Consider the following 9523-nt stretch of genomic DNA (forward strand, 5'->3'; position numbering starts at 1 on the left):
GGCGGATGCTCTGTGATGAATTCTTTTTTATAGGATTAATTTTTTTGAGAAAAAATAGGATCAAAAAGTAGATCAGTAGTCCGCTAGCGAGCTTAGGGCTAGTTGGCCTCCACCTTACCTGATTGCTCATAATGGCTCTTGATGGAGCATGTCTTTTCGGTTCTCGTTACATTCTTTTTGGTTAATCTCATTCTTTTTCTTTGGTTTCTGTATAAGCCGTGGGCATTTTCCTAGCCCGAAGGCAGATAAATGATGGAATGCGGTCGCGCTTCCGGCGATTGAGGGGTCGATCTGTGTTGTGTGATATTGTCTGGTGAACATATGGGGCAGGGTCAAAAAGACATGGAGAGGTTGCCGTTTGAGGGCTTCGACAATGTCTTTCTGTTCAGCATGTCTTTCTTATCCTTTTATTTGTCAATCAATCTTGCTCTTATACTCATATTTGTATTTGGTCAGTGAATCTATCTATTCGACATGATATATGGGGGTGAGTGAAAGCGAGGGATGGGATTCAAAGTAAAAGCAAGCAATGGACTCCTTTGTAGCTATTCAAAGCACAAGGTAGCAAAGTCAAAGCAAGGGACGGGTCAAAGTCAGAGATGGGGTATTTCGTTCCCAGTCAATCGTTCCTAGTCAAAGCAAGGGGGCAGGTGCACAGTTAAAGTCAGGGCCGGTGTCTGGTGAACACATTCGTAATATGATTATGGGTCTAGTAGATAAGGAAAGAAGCGAGGTACTTCTTTCATTCAGCATCGACAAGGGAAGAAGAAGAATATGCCAAAACATATTCACTTTAGCTTCTAGCTCGCTTAGTGTAGGGGGCTTTCCTTACATCCTTTGATCGAGTTACAATTTTAGGGATGGATTACGTGGCTGAACTAGTCATCCCATAAAGGAGCTATCCAACCATCCTGTCCTTGATGTATCTCTCAGTCCGCGGTGGGCTCTTTCGATAGCTGTCTCGGCCGAACGGAATCACCGATTAAGAAGGATCTTTAAACCAACCCACCTCTTTGGTAGGGCCATGCTTAGCTTACTTATCTATTCCCACCCTAGCCCTTTTGATTGGCAAAAGATAGATTCTTTTATGCCCCCTGGGGCGCCCTATTCTTCAAATGGTTTTGAACCCCTACCTCTGTAGAACCAATAGGGAAGTCCAGAACAAGCTATCCTAGAATCAATCTTTTGAGAGAGGCCCTATTAATATAATATAAAAGTAATATAGTATAAAAGGCGCATCACGGAATCAAAAATTAATGAGCAAAGACGATGCAGACTGATGATGAAACTATCTCAAATACAAATAAAATAAGGGAAGCCACCCGCTCCACTCTAGTTGAAAGCCCTTTTTTTCAAAAGAAAGGAATTGATAGACCAATGTGGGTTCCAACGACTTCAAAAATGCCGATGAAAGCATCTCATTAGCATGTCCTTGCCAATGGCTTCAAGTCTTATTTTTCATTTCATGCCCAAGCCTTCACAGCTTTCCAACTATCCAAAAGCAAGGAGCTTAGCTTATTGCCCCGGCCCTCGAATGCTACTAGTAACCGACATTTTTAAAGCAATGAACTTATTTACCATGGTCTTACTGGAATAAGGTCTTACTTCATCCGCATGCTCTTAGGAAGAATGAATCCACTCGCTGGTGGAAGATTTCAAGGAATTAAATCGGAAGCATGGAATAGGACAAGGTTTACATTATGCCCTCGAATCTAAGAGCAATAGGAGGTTTAATCAATAGTAGAAGATATCCATGAGCGTAATGAATGAAGGCAATCCTTGAATCGATGGATAGAAAGAGCTTTGAGCAAACCTCGTTGAGGAAGAGAAGGGGAATAAAAAACTCGTTAGTTGATGCGGATTACCGCTCGTGTCTTACCTTCTTATCCGCCGATTGCCGATGATGGAGAGAGGGAGAGAAGAAAGAAAGGAGTAGGATTCACACTAATCAGACTATATAGAATCCCAAGGAGCACTAGATTGTTTTTTTTATAGCATTACCTTATTAAACAGTAGTAGTTGCAATAGGATAAGGTAAGGCACGCAAGTCACTTCTTGCACTAAGGCAAGGTTTAGAATCCACATGGGGAAGGGAATGAGCTGGTGCTATAATAGGAATAGGCATTTGCCTTTGAGGTTGAAACTCGATTCTTTTCTTTTTTAAAGAAAAGGTTGCTTTGTGCAATTGAAGATGAATCGCTTCGACGGAAGAGAATACGAGAATAACCGTTGTTCACGTAACCGCTCTTGTCTTCATATTAGCTCTTGCTATTGTTGGAATAATAGTCGTTGGGATCTTATCCGCTACTTGGCTTTTTTCCCGTGTTAGCACTGAATCGGTTCAAAAATAGGTTGTCTCGTAAGAGAATAAGAGAATAAGCTCTTTTGAAAGGATAAGCTATTCATAGAGCCAACCTATGAATCTAGGTAGCACTTTCTTTGATAGGCTTGCACTTTAGATTTGTCAATTTGACTGGGGATTTCAAGGTCCTTTATAAGAAGAAAACGAGAAGGAAAGGACGAAGGAGAGTTTAAGAAGTGAACGAGGATAAAATCCAAGATAATCTACCTATGCCTCCTTAGCTTTCGGGCTTTGACCTTCCCTTTAGGAACGGATCATGAGACCATCATCATCATAAAGCAAGGAACTCCAGCCATAGATATGAAAGATCAGTGGCTCCAAGAACTTCTGAGAGAAGCAGGGAAAAATAGAGAAGGAAGCCCGATCAGATGAAGTTCATGAGGTGATGCTCGCTGACACGGCCGAAGAGTTCAAAGATGGGAATCCATTGTTTGACGACATCAATAATTGTCTAGAAGATAAGATGGATCATTTCCTTAGTTTGCTACGACAGATGACAAGAAGGCAATCAAGCGGATGGCGACGAGGTACACCTAAAGAGGAGGAATTTGATATCGATATTCATACAACGGTGTCCTCCTGAGATATGTGGATGATAATGAAGCATGGAAGAAGCTCATTACGGCGCCTCATGCAGGTCACGCCAATGCTCGATGTCTGGCTAAGAAGATCATGAGGCAGGCAATTATTGGCCCATACTTTAAGAAAAGAAAGAAGACTCCCAAAGATTCTATGTTATGCTGTGTATCAAATGCCGGATCCATGCCACAAAGATCCCTCACTTCATCCTCCGACGTCACCCACCGCCATTCTCTATATGGGCCTTAGATTTGATTGGGCCCCTTAAAAAGCACAGCTTGAGAATACCAATCGGCATGCCTTCGTCCCCATCATGCACTCGATTACTTCAGTAAAAATAGGTGGAAGCCGAATCCTTCAGTACATGTCAAAGCTTCTACACTCGTGCGTGTTCATTAAAAAGAACATCATCACTCGCTTTGGTGTACCCAAGATGTCGGGTAACGTATAATAGGCTACGCTCTTCTCAGTGCAGTTACAATAATGAAATTATGTGACGTGGATTACATTTAATTATTTCATTAATCCTCACCCCCGAGCAATGGTCAAGCAGAGGCTACAAACAAGACACTCGATGAAAATAATGAAGAAGACGCTCAAAAACTCATAAAAGCGCCCCGATTTTCGCGAAAAAAATTCTTGATGCTCCGAGGGCTTCTGGAACTTCCATCCGCACTCCAACCTGTCAAACCCCATACGCACTCACATACAGAATGGAACATATGAGATCTTGATTCCCTCTTAGAGTTGAACTAAAAATTCATTAAGATGAAAAAGAGAGAAGCTCTTTTTTTCTTCAGTGTTTAAGGGCCTTCGCCACGGATAGCTCGATTTAAGGAACGAGGGTTTTCCATTCCATCTAAGGTCAGGTTCTAATCAGGTTAGCCCTCGATTCATAGGATGGATTGGAAGTTTTTGGTTTGACCGATAGATTTGAGCTCTACGTGGGTCGACTCGCCACTCAGCATGTGCTCAAGATGCACAAAAGGGCAACCATGGCTATATTTCAACTGATGGGCCTATTTTTCTAGCTACTTTAAACGTTCGTTGTACCAGAGGTCACTAAAACTAAAAAATTGCTCCATGCACTGAAAAACAATCCCTATAGGACCATGTGTAGACAATACAAGATGATAGAAGTCTTGTTACGCTGCAGTGCACCTTCTCTCGCCTTGGATTTAGTAAGCACTTAAGGGACAAACAAGGTAGTTACATATGATCTCATGGCCTACTTCTTCCTCGGGTCTCCTCTCCGTAAGGGCTTTAACCGAGTCTAAGCTATTTTTTTCTTACTTAGCTTGGCAAGGCATTGACGCTCTAACTCAAAGCTTGATGCACCCCTTCCCCTGCTCCCACTTCTCCCAACCCCGCCCCCACTTTTTCTTGCAAAAAGAAGAAAAAAATCCACCTTTTGGAACTAGTTGAAATTCTTTTTGTGATCAGCGATGTTTTTCTCATAGAACTGCGATAGTAGTCACAATCTTTTGAGATGAAAGGCAAGATTAGCAAAAGGAGCTCACTATCACCGGGGCTTATGAACATCTTTTTGCATTCATTTGATCTTGTCTATTATTGTGAAAAGAGTCTTTAAAGTCTTCGGCAGCAGTGACTAAAAAAGATATTTCCTTTTTCCATGTGAAAGCAAAACTCCCTCAAGCAGGGTCCCCAGTAGTCGAGAGCAAGACCCGGAAGATTTAGAATAAGAAAGAAAGAGGTAACAATACATTGAAAAACAATAGATCTAACAAGCCAAACCCTAAAAACAAGAGAAAAAAATCTTTGAGAAAATCTCTATTGGTTAATTCTCGCTTTTTATGACGAGTAAAGTGTAGCGCAATGAAGGCCCAATGAGAGTTTAGGTAAGAATAGGGTGAAGCGGACCCTTTCAAGTACTATCCTAGGCGCAAAGCCGGAGAAAGAATGGAGTGTTTTTTTCCAATCCTCTTGTGCAGCGCCTCGTTGTTTCAACAAGAGCTCAGTTATTTGAATAAAGAAGGCGTTTCATTGGCATTCGGCCTGAAAAAAGTATGAAGGTTGAGATAGGTTTCAAAGCTCCTATTATTGGATGTAGTCTTTGTTCCATTTTAAACTTCTGCTCTGTGGGTAGGCGTGTCCTTGTCTCTTATCCAAGATAGAAAGACCTCTTTTTTCAGTGGCTTAGCTTGAATTGGATTTATTTGAAGCCTACCCCCATCCATAAATGATAGATTGATTGACCCGCCTCTGAAAGGGGAAACTTTTTTTCGATATTGATATCGAATAGAAAACGCATGCAAAAGGCATCTCTTTCATTTCCCTAGCTCGTAAGAATGAGTACCTTCTCTTCCCGAGTACACATCGAAGAGAATCTCTTTGGTTGCCCAGCTTGACCACGATCGCATCTCAAGTACACATGCAAAAAGACTCACTTATCGAGGGACAAGAAAGAAAGCCCTTTGCTAAGAACTTACCATGATATCTTCATTTACTTGTGGGAGGTAAAATAGAACTCACTCGGCATGTATGCTTGACATTTTTGCCATGCTAGAGCCGGGGTAAGAATTGTTTGATCCTAGCTCAGAACAAACGAGTGTGTGACTAGGGCGGGCGATTTTCGACCGCGGTCTCTCGGGGCACGCTTGAATGTAGATATCATGAACGCCGAGGTGCAGGATACCAGGCTGAGAAACCCAGGAAAGCATTCCCCTAATGTGTCGATCGCTAGCGCATCCAAGGCCCTGCGCCCACCGCTGGAGAGGCCAAGCCACATCGATCGGAGAAGTGAGTGCATCTTTGGTTTGATAGACTCGATTCTCGTGGAACGCCTAGCCCTAAGAAAACAAGTGCTAAGTTTCATTTCGGATCGGTGAATAAACCGAAAGAAGAGACCTTTCTCGCTCGGGCGCCCACACTATGCTCGCTTCAACAAATGAGAGTTTTCAGTGAACCGTGAACCACGCGAGCTGGTTAGATGTGTGAGACAGAGGACTCGTAGTACTTAATAGCGCAGCTATGCAGTGGAAGGGAAGGATCCTAAATCGACCCTCCTTTCTTTTTTATTCAAAGACACAAAAGCATAGTACAAAGAGATTGGACTCTTGATGAGACCTCACAGACTAACGCTCCGACGCCACCGACCCTATCTTGATTAAGACCGAAAAACCCCTATCTCAAAGTAGAGCCCAGCTAAAGTCGTCATTTAAATCATAGAATAGAAAAAAAGAAACTTTTTAGGGATATAGATAGAGTCTCACTCAAGAAAGAGAGTTGTAGATTCGTAGAAGAGAATCGTAGTATGCGCCACAAAATGAAGCTAGCCCAGTTTCTAGTTAGTGGAAAGAATATAGTACTTGAGTACTAACCCTCCCCGGCCCCTGGTTGCTTTGGCGTGCCCCACCCCTCTAGTCCCGGTTGCTCTACGCTTGTCGCTATCGCGACAGATTCTTTAGATCTAAAGAATCCATGCTTCCTGAGCGAGACTCTATCCGGATCTCAAAGAATAACGAGCTAGGTGGCCGGTGGGCAAAGAAAAGGGGCGGGTCGGCCGGCCATGGACTTGGCGATACGTTCTTCTTTCGAAGCATTTTACCAATAGAGCGAGGGCGTCCCATCCGGGTGGTGCCTTGACTTTCAAATGGCAATCGCCTCTTCTCGCAAAGGGGGCCTTTCACGAAACCAAACCCCCGCCCCCGATTATGTACCGCTTGCTTTGCTTGTAGGCCCATTTAGGTAAGGGAAAGCATTGTCCCTCAGCTCTTACCAACCTCCCGTATGTAATCAGACATCTAGCTTATTATCGGTAGAAGTTTCATGCAAGCCCTGACCTCACCTGTCCATTTCTTATTCATTTAGGGTTTCCCTCATCGGACTTGGCGGTGCTCCTTTCTCAAACCGTAACAACTCAAGGTTAGGGAGAGACAACCCGATCGAAGCACTTTTTCTTATTTATCCAACCGATCAAGAGCTGACACGCCGTGTCATTAACACTTGTGCTGATATCATCAATCGCGCTAATCTTGGTATGGATGTAATGCATGAATGTAATGCTCACAACTTCCCTCTAGACCTAGTCACTTTGAAGCTCCATCTACAAATGGATAAGACTTTTTATCTTAATGTATATAAATCTCAGAATAATAAATACAATAAATAATGATGAATGGAAAAAAAGAGAAAATCCTTAAGCTAGATAAGGGGCGGATGTAGCCAAGTGGATCAAGGAAGTGGATTGTGAATCCACCATGCGCTGGTTCAATTCCCGACTGCTCGCCCATCACATTATTCAAAAATTTACAAAATGAGATTTAAAATATTCCTATTTATTTACTGGCGATGAAGAAGAAAAAAGCTGCTACTTCTCAAAGAGAAATTTCCCGCCCTTTTCCTACTTCTTCTTCCAATGCATATAGCTTTCTAGATGTATATGATGATATCTAGATAGATGGATCTTATATGAATCGTATGATAAAGTACCACATGAGTGGATATATAGGAATCCAAATTTGCCAAATCACTCATGTTATGATCTTCTACATCTTAGGTCTCCCCTTTCTATCACCTGGCTTATGTTCTTTATGTAGCATTCAGACCGAATAACTATATGAAATTACGTCAATACTTCCACATATTGTGGGTAACGTAGGAGACATCTCTATTTTTTTCCCCCTGTGATCTTTTATAATTACCACTACTTAGCTTTCAATTCACCTTTGACAATCAAATTAAATGTGAATAACCCTGGCTTCTTCTTTGAAACAAATGGGTGCTTCCGGGTTCTGTGGGTGCTTCAAACAATTTTGTCTTCCCCATATTACCATATCTCTAGAGTCAATAATTTTCTATGAGGAACCACTCGAACTCAATCACTTGATGCACGTACATAACAGTTTTTCTCGTTGAGGTCTATTGCATAGAGGTACTCAAATTGGACTCGATGATCGATTTTCTAAGTTTTGTTGTAAACCCTAATTTAATTGGTTACTTCCAATTACGTAAATCAATAGTTCAAACCGCACTCAAAGGTAGGGCATTTCCCATTGATATAGGAACTTCTGTACCATAAACAATAGTATATCCAATTATAGCCTCTCTGGGATGTCAAATATATCTCTTCTCATCATCCCCATAGTGTATGAGACAAATGTATGCATTTCGATTAGGGTCATATTCTATGGTTACGATTCTACCAGATATGTCTTTTTCACTCAGTCGAATATAGAGTTAACTCGTATAGATGCTTATGACCTCCCCCTATACCCCTACGGTAATGATTCCTCTAGCATTACGACCTTTTACCACAACGATGCTCGTCCCATAGATCAAATTATTTGTGGATTGGATTTCACTTGACTATCCATGGCTCCATTACGTGTGCTCGGGTAGAAGTTTACTATAAATGTATCGCCCTCTTCTTTATTAAATTAAGTATGTATTTTCCATAAAGTTCTTTTCTCTATAAGAGGTGGAATAGAATAACCCGATTGAAGGGTAATGATCATACGTCTGTAATGCATTGTATATCCCATAATGGGTCCCATTCTTCTACCATTTCCCGGGAGTCGATGACCATATTATCTTGACACAAAAGAAGAGTTTGACACAATGCTTTTATTTCTGTCCTAGTTGATTCTCGATTCAACATTAGAAGTATATATGATTCTTCGCCAATAACCGAATACTTTTTTTCTCGTAAACACCGCATATTTTACTACATCCATAAATCATTTTTCTTCCCCAATATCGATAAGAATTCTAGTTTCTTACTGCTCATATGTTATGTGGTATGAATATAACCATACCAATTCGTTATGTATGGATAATGAGATTCCATTGATACATAGCTAATTCCAATAGACTTATTGAACGTTCCCATTAGCGTGCATCTAGCAGGAATTGAACCTGTGAATTTGCCAATTATGAGGTTGGCGCTTTAACCATTCAGCCATGGATGTGCTAGCGAGTGAACTAGGTGTTTTTTTTTGTAGAGCCGAGGATCGGTTCAAGAAAGAATGTCAAAAGAAAGGTGATCGAGACTTCTCCTTCGATTGAGACGAGACCGACAATGTTGCTTCGAAGGGTGTTTTCGCCGCAATAAAGCTAGGGTCCCTGATGGAGCAAGACGTAGTCCTATCTATCTACCTCTCCGACACAATATCTTGAGTACCTATGATGGTTACTACATCATACTGGCATGTGATGTTTGGACATAGAATCGAGTCCTCAGGAATGGGTAGAGCCAGTGCTCTTATTTTACTGACGGTGGGGACGATTGCTTTCCATTATCGACAAAAAGACACCAAATTCTCCTTTTGGTACTTAAACCTGTATAGGTAGAAGGAGTCAGTACGGAAAAACCTTCTGTATAAGGTTCGAAAATGGTAAATTGAGGTAGAGTAGACCAATGATCCTGTAGTAATTTGGTCGGCCATTGAAAAAGAAAAGGCTTTGCATCCGCTCCCCTAAACTATAACCGGTCCCATCTCTCTCCGCACCTAACGTGGTAGTTTTTCCATCATAGGGCTTTCTATCTATAGATTAAGCCATTACCAACCAAGGATCCCATTTGTTCGTAACTCAGCTTGATTGCTTCTATACATAAGGCGG

This window comes from Dioscorea cayenensis, chromosome 9 (assembly GCF_009730915.1).
Source record: "Dioscorea cayenensis subsp. rotundata cultivar TDr96_F1 chromosome 9, TDr96_F1_v2_PseudoChromosome.rev07_lg8_w22 25.fasta, whole genome shotgun sequence".
NCBI classification, from domain to species: Eukaryota; Viridiplantae; Streptophyta; class Magnoliopsida; order Dioscoreales; family Dioscoreaceae; genus Dioscorea; species Dioscorea cayenensis.